Source organism: Cyanistes caeruleus, chromosome 15 (genome assembly GCF_971803275.1).
Source record: "Cyanistes caeruleus chromosome 15, bCyaCae1.hap1.1, whole genome shotgun sequence".
Lineage (NCBI taxonomy): Eukaryota > Metazoa > Chordata > Aves > Passeriformes > Paridae > Cyanistes > Cyanistes caeruleus.
In genome coordinates this window covers 16,688,089-16,697,146 of record NC_141715.1, presented here as the reverse complement: position 1 = coordinate 16,697,146, position 9,058 = coordinate 16,688,089, and the positions used below count along the sequence as shown (strand labels likewise).

Sequence of the window (9,058 nt, the reverse complement as noted above, 5' to 3'; positions counted from 1 at the left end):
CATCTTTAATGGCTTTAAGTGGGAAAAAGAGAGATTTAGATGGGATATTGGGAATAAACTCCTCCCTGTGAGGATGGAAAGGCCCTGGAATGGATTTCCCAGAGCAGCTGGGGCTGTCCCTGGATCCCTGGCAGTGCCCAAGGCCAGGCTGGATGGGGCTGGGAACAGCCTGGGATGGTGGAAGCTGTCCCTGCCCATGGATGGCTTTGAGATCCCTTCCATCTCAAGCTTTTCCATGATCTCCCTGCCCGGAGCAGGGCTGGAATTGTGGGGAGTTCAGGACAGGGGGTGAAATCTGGGATTGTGCATTTCAGTGTGGCCCAGGCCAGGGGGAGCCAGGCAGAGCTTTTCCCTGGAGCTGAGCTCTCCGTGCCACCCCGAGCTGCAGCTGCTCCCGGCTGCCCCTTGCTTTGCTGACATTGATTTTGGAATAATGACTTTTCATGAAATAAATTTCACTGGAGAAAATAAATTATTTTCGGGCCTGGGCCGCTCCCGGCGCTGATTCCCCATTCCCAGCACCTCAGCGGCGTCTCAGCATTTCCATTCCAATGCGAGGCACTCACAACTTTATGTATTTCCCTTTTCATGCAGAAAATCTGCCTATTTCTACTCAGCACAAGAGGAACTTTTGCTGGGTTGTTTAACCTTGAACAAATGCTGCTTTAACCATTTTCAGGACAGCGGAATGACAAATTCTGCCTCTGCCTTTCTGCACCGCTGCTCCGTGGTTTAAACCTGAACGTGGCAGAACTGAAAGCAAAAATACAAAACGTACTTTTTCCCCCCCCAGTACTGCAGTGCTTTGAGTCCTGCTGGGGTTCAGAGATTTTCTTTGAAGCTGTGGCCAGTTGTTTGCTTTCCCTGGCTGGGTTTGATGCCCTTCCAGCCTTCTGCTCCACACAGGATCCCGTGGAATTGTGATCTCAGCGCTGCCTCCTTGGGTGCAGCTCCACCAGAGCTCCTCTGCTCCAGGCCTGGAGCTCTCCTGGAGCGTGAGGTGAATTTGAAATCATTTTCCTCCAAGGCTGTTCAAGAATTTAAACTGTGAGCTCGATTCTTCCCTCACAGCGATGGAAGGTGAGCTGATGTCCAGTGGGGAATGCTCTTGGAAAAGCAGCTGAATTCTGCTCCAGAAGGAAAATCCTGGTTTTCCACCCCAGACTGAGGCAGACTCAGTTTCCAGTTGGGATCAAACACAAAGCTGTGCATGAGACCCCATCCTCATCCTCAAGTGAGGGCCCACCCATTTCAGGAGATTCCTGAAGAATTCCCGGATGAAGCTTCCAAACAAGGTGGAGAATTGAGGGAAGCAAACCTGGCCAGGTGTGGGGAGGCCAGCGAGGCCCAGAGCCCCTCTCTGCATGTTTTTGGTTATCCCCCAGCCCACACAAACCCCACACAAAATCTGAACCAAGCAGGTTCTTCCTGCCTGTTTGGAATGTCCTGATCCAGGTGCTATCCCAGTTTCTGAGCTGCAGGAGCTGTGAATTATCTCCCCTGTGCCAGCCCTGCCCATCACTCACACTTTGCTCCGAGTGAAGAGTCTCAGTCCATGAAATCTCTCCTCCTGCAGAGACATTCCTCAACCCTTATCTTTCCCACTTCTCTCTCCATCTTTTCTCCTTCCTAGGGTTTTTTTTCCTGTCTTTTTTTTTTTTTTCTCCTCCAGTGGAGGGAACAGATCTGCAAACAGCAGTTAAGTAGCAGGTGAAATATTGATCTGTGCAATGACAAATTGATCTCTTCTGTTTTGTTTAACATTTTTCCCCCGAAAAATTTCCACACTCAATTTACTTTTAGGCTATCACAGATCACTGAGGCGATTTTTTTTTTTTCCCCCTAACTGTACCTGCAACATGGGCATACAAGGAAAAAGTCACTTTTCCAGAGCAGCTGTAGCTTGGTTAAGGCTTGTGACTGGTTCAGCTGAAATCCCAGAACCCCAGGATGGTTTGGGTTGGAAAGGACCTTGAAGATTATTTCATTCCACCCCAAGGGACACCTTCCACTGTCCCAGGCTGCTCCAACCTGGGCTTGGGCACTGCCAGGGATCCAGGGGCAGCCCCAGCTGCTCTGGGCACCTGTGCCAGGGCCTGCCCACCCTGCCAGGGAACAATTCCTTCCCAATATCCCATCTAAATTTCCCCTCTTTAAGTCTGAGCCCATTCCCCTTGTCCTGGCACTCCAATTCCTGACACAAATCCTTCCCCACTTTCCCATCCAGACACTGGAAGGGGCTCTGAGGTCTCCACGCCCTTTTCCAGGCTGGGCAGTCCCAGCTCTTCCTACAGGACTGTTCCAGCCTCCCACAGCATTCTGCACATGTTGTTCCTGTTTTCCTGGCGTGTTGTGAGCTCCTGCCACGGCTTCGCACCAGCAACTGGGAATATTGAACAATTATTGGCAGCTTCATGGTTTAGCTGCTTTCCTTTCCTCCCCTGCTCTGGAGGTGCTGCTCCTCCACAGCTCCCTGGGGGCTTCTCTTGGCACTTTTACTCTGTTGATTTATTCCTGAATTGTTTCTTGCACCTTTAGGAGACACAGTTGATTTTTCTCTTTAATGCTACAATTTCACACTGCACTCTTAACTCCTCTAAGATCCTCTGATGGGGATTTTTCCAAAGCTTTTCCCTGCTCTGGAAGCTCAGGGGCTGCAGGGACTCTTGGTGCAGTGAATCTTCCCCAGTATTCCATATTTATTGGAATATTTTCCTGAGTGTTTGCCCAGCTCAGAGCCAGGCTAGACCATCCCTGGATTGAAGCATTCCTGCATTTCCCACCTCCAGCTCCTCTGGAACCACCTTTTCTTTTTTAATAATTCCTTCCTCTCTCCCAGTAAATGCCTCTTTCCTTTGCCACATCCTTCAGCCTCCGGGGTGAATTCCAGGTGCTCCTTGGAATACTTTCAATTTCCCCATTTTGCTCCCCCACCTCCTCAAAGACTGCTGATTTGGGGATGGATCCTCTGCTCTGGGGGCTCCACAGCTGCTGAGGGGGGTTGGCAAAAAGGGTTTATTATTAGATTTATTAAGGTTTATTTTTAGATTTATTAGGGTTTAATATTAGATTTTTACACCTCCTCCAAAGAAGGGCTTGTCTCTGCTGTCACAGCTTTGTCTTCTCACACTGCTTCTCTCATTTTTCTCCTTTGAACATGACTTCCACGTTTTGAAGGATACTGTTTTACCTCTGACAGCCTCCTTTGGTCTGCTCTTTAATGAGAACTGCTAATTTTTTGCCCTTTTAAGGTCTCTTTTGATAATTGTATAGGTTTGCTCTCATCCTCTAATAGAAGATTTTTAAACAATGTCTGTGTCCCCTGGAAAAATGTCACCCTTTTGGTGGCTGCTTTTAATTTCTTTTTAACAAGCCTCTCCCCTTTTATGTGGAGAGCCTTTTTGAAATGAAGTTGTGATGAACTTTTGCAGGTTTATTTTTAAATTCCTACAATGTTACGGAGTTGAAGTACATCGAGACACTTTTATAGAGCAACCCTTCAACAACAGCAGTTAAAATTAGCCCTGTGGCCTGCCCAGGATTAAACCTGGCACCGCTTCTCCTGGCTGCCCCAAGGAGGAATTTTCTCCTGTGTTGTCTTTGTCCATTTTTTCCATGGAGTTTTTGGAATTCTCCCCAGTTTTGGGCTGGTTTGCACCCCCTGGGCCCCAGATTCTTATGGTTTAGAGTCACCTGGTCAGATGGGTGCTGATGGAGACTCAAGATTTCACTTTGAATTTAAACTCACAGAGTGAGTTATTTTCTAATATTAATTGTTCATTAATTTTTCATTGCACTAATTAAAGCCCAGCCCTCTCCTACACTTGCCCACTGCTGCTTTCTGCCCTGGCTGTCATGGGTTGGGGTTTTGTCCTTCTGATTTCCACAGAAAACCCAAAAGCTGGGATAAAACCCCACTAGATCCCACACTGGACAAAAGGAACATCCAGGAAACCCCATTCCCTGGACAATTTCCCATTCCAGCTGGGACTGTTGCTCCTCAGAATGGACACGTCCAAGCTTTACCTGGATTTGTATGTAATGCCATGAGATAAATAAAATAAATCAATCTATGTGAGGAAACAACAACCAAATGACTCATTTCAGCAATGGAAAGTTTATACTGGTAATTACAAAATTTAAAGAGAGCTCCTGACCTCCCTCATGCCCCAAAGCCCTTCCCAAGGAAGGTTATTCTAACATTTTCCACAGAGGAGCCAGGAATGTGTGACCACACACAGGAAGGTCGTGACAATCCAAGTACTTCCCCCTTTCCATGTTTTAGGCTGAGAATTGTTCCCAAGTCCCATCATTTCCTCGGAGGTTTTTATCAGCAGAAAAATGCCAGGAGCACTCAGCAAGGCAGGAGAGGAGGAAAGGGAAACCCGGGAGCAGCCACCTACCCTGGCTGGGACTGCCTGAGAACATCTGGAAAGTGACTCTGCTCTCCTTAAAGACACTGGGAAAAGCCTTGCCCATGCCAAAAAAATCAGTCCCGAGGTTTGAGGTGGATGCACTGAGCTCTAAAAGAAAGGCAGGGCTGGTTTTGATCCTGTCCCACTGGATTCTCCTATTTCCTCATTGTTCTTTACAATCTGTTGTAAACTGATAGGAAGTCACTGCCCCATTTGTAAAAACCCCAAATCCTCAGTAATCAGTGGGGAGGCCTCTGCTTTCCCAGAGCTGCTGTGGCTGCCCCTGGATCCCTGGGAGTGTCCAAGGCCAGGCTGGATCACACAGGGACAGCAGGAGGTGTCCCTGCTCATGGCAGGGCTGGAAAGGGATGAGCTTTAATGTCCCTTCCCACTGTGATTTTGTCGTAAATCCAGGCTTACAAAACCCAGCAAATTTCACTCCAGGTGAGCACAGACAACATTTCCCAACATTTCCCTTTTCCCTGTTAAACCCCCAGCCTGTTTATTCATTCACAGCTGTCACAGTTTCATTTCCCCCTCGTTCTTGCCTCGAGCATCTCCTTTCCTGCCCTGCCTCTGGAGCTCCACACTGCCCTGTGGAATCACTGGGCAGCCACAGCCACATCTCCACCGTGTCTGCTCCATCCCCTCCTGGAGGCTCCCGAGGATTCTGTTTGCACTGCACAGGCTCAGACCCTGGGCTTTAGGGATAAGCCAGATTTTCTTCTGATTAAAGACTTCTGGAAGATTAAAGATACACAGCCAGGGCCCAAGTCAAAGCTGCAAAGCAAAGATCACTCTGCAACTTTGCGCTTGGCAATTTGATTATTTTTCTTTCAGTCCGTTCTCCTGCATTTTTAAACACAGAAATTGGGAATGACAATCATCTGCCACAGAGCAGCACGGCACCCATCTCAGGAGCAGGGCTCAACACCGAGAGCCAGAGTGGAGTCAGAACGATTCCCAGGGTTTTGGCACAGCCAGTCCAGCTCTGCTGGATGCTCTCCCACTCCCTACACAGCCCCAGGCTCCTGCTTCAGTCTGGCTTTGTTCTCTCTGCTCCACTTTCTCTTCCCCTGCCATTCCCAGCAATTGTCTCCATCCCACACAGACAAACCTCTCTCCATCCCACACAGACAAACCTCTCTCCATCCCACACAGACAAACCTCTCTCCATCCCACACAGACAAACCTCTCTCCATCGCTCTCCACGTCCTCTCCCTCAGCCTGGATGAAGCAGAGATGCCTCCATCTCCTCCAGCAGGATTTTCCCCCAATCCCAAGGGCAGAACAGGCTCTTCTGGTTGGACAAAGGGCAGGGGACACATGCAGTGTCCCCAGGGTGTGCAGAGGGGGCACAGAGCGGTGCCTGTGGGAGCCAGGCCATCTCTGGGCACAGCCTGGCACACCAGCAGCTGAACAGCACCGGGCAAACTCTGCCTCTCCCCCTCCTCCTCCTCCCCCCCATCCCACTTGTGCCCACTGAGCAGCATCTCCCCGTGTCACCACCCCAAAAACCCTTCTCCAGCCAAAAAAGGCTGTCCCCAAAATCCTTCTGCAGTGCCCAATTTCTGTTTCTCTCACGGTAACACCCAGCCGGCCCTTGGCACGTGGGATGGTGCCCTCTGTCCTGCCAGCCCCAGGGGTGCCTGTGTGGGATGGTCTGAGGATCCCCTCTGCCATGGGGGCGTCAGGGATATCCAGGAGCCACCTGAGCCACGTCAGGCTGTCCTGAGCTGGAAAAGGACGAGCATGGAGCAGTCCAGACAGGCCTCCAGCTGGCCCAGCAGCTGCTCTGGGACCTGAATCCCACCCCTGGGAGCTCCTGGTGGCTTCGTGTGACCATGGAATGTCCTGTCCTGCTGTCACCGAGCTCATCAGCTGCTCCCACAGCCCTAAGAAAATCCACCCCATTTCCTCTGTGTCAGGAGCATTCCCAAAATGCTTTTGGAGCAAAAAGGGCGCGTTTTGTTTGACTCTGTGTTAGGTTACTTCCTCTCCCTCTGTAACGAAGATAGCTCAAAGCGACAGTCAAACAGAGAGGAAATAAAGGGAGTTATGAGGAGAAATAAAAAAGGGTTTATGATCACTTTTCCCACCCACCACGTCCTCGCTGGCTGCTCCTTCCTCCCAGCCCAGCTTCCAGCTGCCAATAACTCACGGAGCATTTCCAGCACCAGCCCTGGGCTGCTCATCTTCCATCCCCCTGCTCTGGCTGCACACTCCCAGCTCTGCTCGGCTTCTCCTGCACCTGAAGCCTGCTCCAGGTCCGGGTTTCCTCCTCCCAAGGGAAGGAGCCGGCTCCCTTCAGAGGCATCTCCTGACTCCGCCACTTTTATTGGAGAGACCTGCCACACACACACATGGAGATCAAACAGATGCTGTCTGTCACAGAGCTTAGAGCCTAATTACAGAAGATTACAGAAACTATTTATAAATATTTATACCCATTTAAATATATTTATAAACGTATCAGGATTGGATAAAAGTGTATATTGTTGTTTTAGCTTAAGACACAACCAAGTATCTTTTATACAATGCTCATACAATAATCATATATTTGTATTAAGCTGCTTTTTGACGAACATGGACAGCAGCTGTTAACATTTGAATTGCTGTTAATACAAAGTAGGTTGGCTGAGGAGGATGGGTGGATGCTCAGGAGTCTGGAGCAGCAGAGCAGGAATCTTCCCCTTCTGGATCCAGAAATCCGCTGCATTCATCCAGAAGGAGACTGGAAATACAGAAGAAGGTGATGGATCTTTTTTTCACCCTCAGTTTGCTGGTTTATTTTGGCAGATTAGAGCCTTGCCTCATCTCTCACCTGGGGGAATTTTTCCACACAGTTCCTGGTGCTGCTCTTCCCACTGGAATCCTCTATCTGGGAGCAGCACTCAGCAGGTGGAACACCTGAGTCACACCAGGGGAACACCTGAATCACACTTTGCTGTCACCCACAGGTCCCCCAGCCTCCCAACTCCCCGTTTTGGGGCTCCCTTTGGCCCCCAGGAGGCTCCATGGCACCTCCAGGCCTGTGCTGCTCTCTGTGCAGCTCAGGATGCTCAGGAAAGGCTCCAGCAAAAACACTTGGAAGATCCCCTGTGATTTCTTCTTTCCTTCCATTCAGCCTCCTGAGGCAGACCATGTGTGTGCTATCCAGAGGTGTGCTGGGCATCTTGGGTCACAGCTGGCAGAGGCTGTGCTCCCTGATCCAGGTGTGTCCAGGAGGGTTGGGAGATGAAGGCTGTGCTCCCTGATCCAGGTGTGTCCAGGAGGGTTGGGAGATGAACCTTTCAGTGTGTTCTTGTGGAAAACACGACTCAAACCTCGCCCTCGGCACCCAGGAGCAGCCAGTTAGCCAGGGGGATGTGGGCTGGGGGGCCTGGCCAGAGCTCTGGGGGTGCCCTGATGTGGGAATCTGGAGGAGGACGTGGATGGAAGCGCAGGAGGAAGCAGCCAAGTGAAATTTGGGAAGTGCTGGAGAAAAGGCAGCTTGGAGCTGCAGCAGGGAGCTCTTGGTGTGAGCTGCCCCTCGGTGCCCATCCTGAGGAGGATCCAGGTGGGCTCTGAGCAGCTCAGACACTGCTCTCCATCCCAGGGATGCTGCTGGGAGGGGGATCCAGCCCAGCCCTGCCTCTTCCCAAACACCTTTCCCCCCCCCAGCAGAGACCAAAGCAGGGAGCTCGCTCTGTGTTCGCAGCAGGGCGTTTTTTGAGCAGGACAATCCCTTGGTCAGGCATCAAACAGCAGCGTGTGAACCATCTGCTTCTTGGACTCCTACACCCCGAGAAAAGCTGCTGGATTGGAAAAAGGATATTAATCTGAAAAGCACACAACAAAGCAACTGCAGGGTGTTTCCCCCTCCCAGCCAGAGCGAGCGAGGGAAAGCTGATTACCATGACACACAGGAGCCCTGATCTAATATTCCACTTCAAGATTTGCAAATAATGTGCCCATTAACATTCATTAGCTCTTTAAATAATACCTGCCAGACCTTCCAGGCAAGGAGGAAAGGCCCCTTCGCCCAGGAATCAATCACCTAACAGCCTCTAATTGTGCGTTTTCCACGGCTCCGGGAAGTTTCAGTGAAAACAAGGCAGGACAGGAGAGCAAAGCTGGAGCTGTCACTGCTGGGAGCAGAGCTGCACTGAGCCACCCTTGCTGCTCCCGGGATCTTGGCTAATTAACTGCTCCTTGAGACAGCTCTCCACTCGCAGGGTGCTGGGGGAGGCTCCCTGCAGGAATGTGTCAAGGCAGCCTCTCAGCACCCAAAATAGCTCCTGTCCTGCAGCTCCTCAGGGCAGCCGGAGCCTCCGGGGCCAGGCAAGGCAGAGCGGGTGCCGTGCCCGTGGTGCCCCAGGAGCTGACGTTTTGGGAATGTCACTGAATCCCCAGACATGGATGGGTGTGAGGGTGTCCTGCAGCCCCTGGGGGAGTCACAGCCTGGCAGAGGTGGAAAACTCAAGGGTTGAGATGCAGGCATGGCCGTGGAGCTCCTACAAACCGCACTGCTGTGTTTATCAGCGGTGCTTTCTGCCCTCCCAGCCCTTCGGGAGGGGGAAATCCTCTGCCAGATGCAAAGGGGAATCTGGGACAGGAACCTCACCGCCCTCTGGCCATACTGCTGTTGGATGGCCAAAGCA

General features: G+C 51.1%; 1 long non-coding RNA gene across 1 annotated transcript; it reads right to left on the bottom strand.

The window, feature by feature from the left end:
- Positions 1-6,893: 6,893 nt before the first annotated feature.
- Positions 6,894-8,612, bottom strand: LOC111935645 (uncharacterized). Its single transcript, XR_002867769.2, has 3 exons — positions 8,401-8,612; positions 7,240-7,325; positions 6,894-7,149 (listed from the first exon to the last, which is right to left on the bottom strand). It is a non-coding gene; the product is annotated as an uncharacterized LOC111935645 (long non-coding RNA).
- Positions 8,613-9,058: the final 446 nt, after the last annotated feature.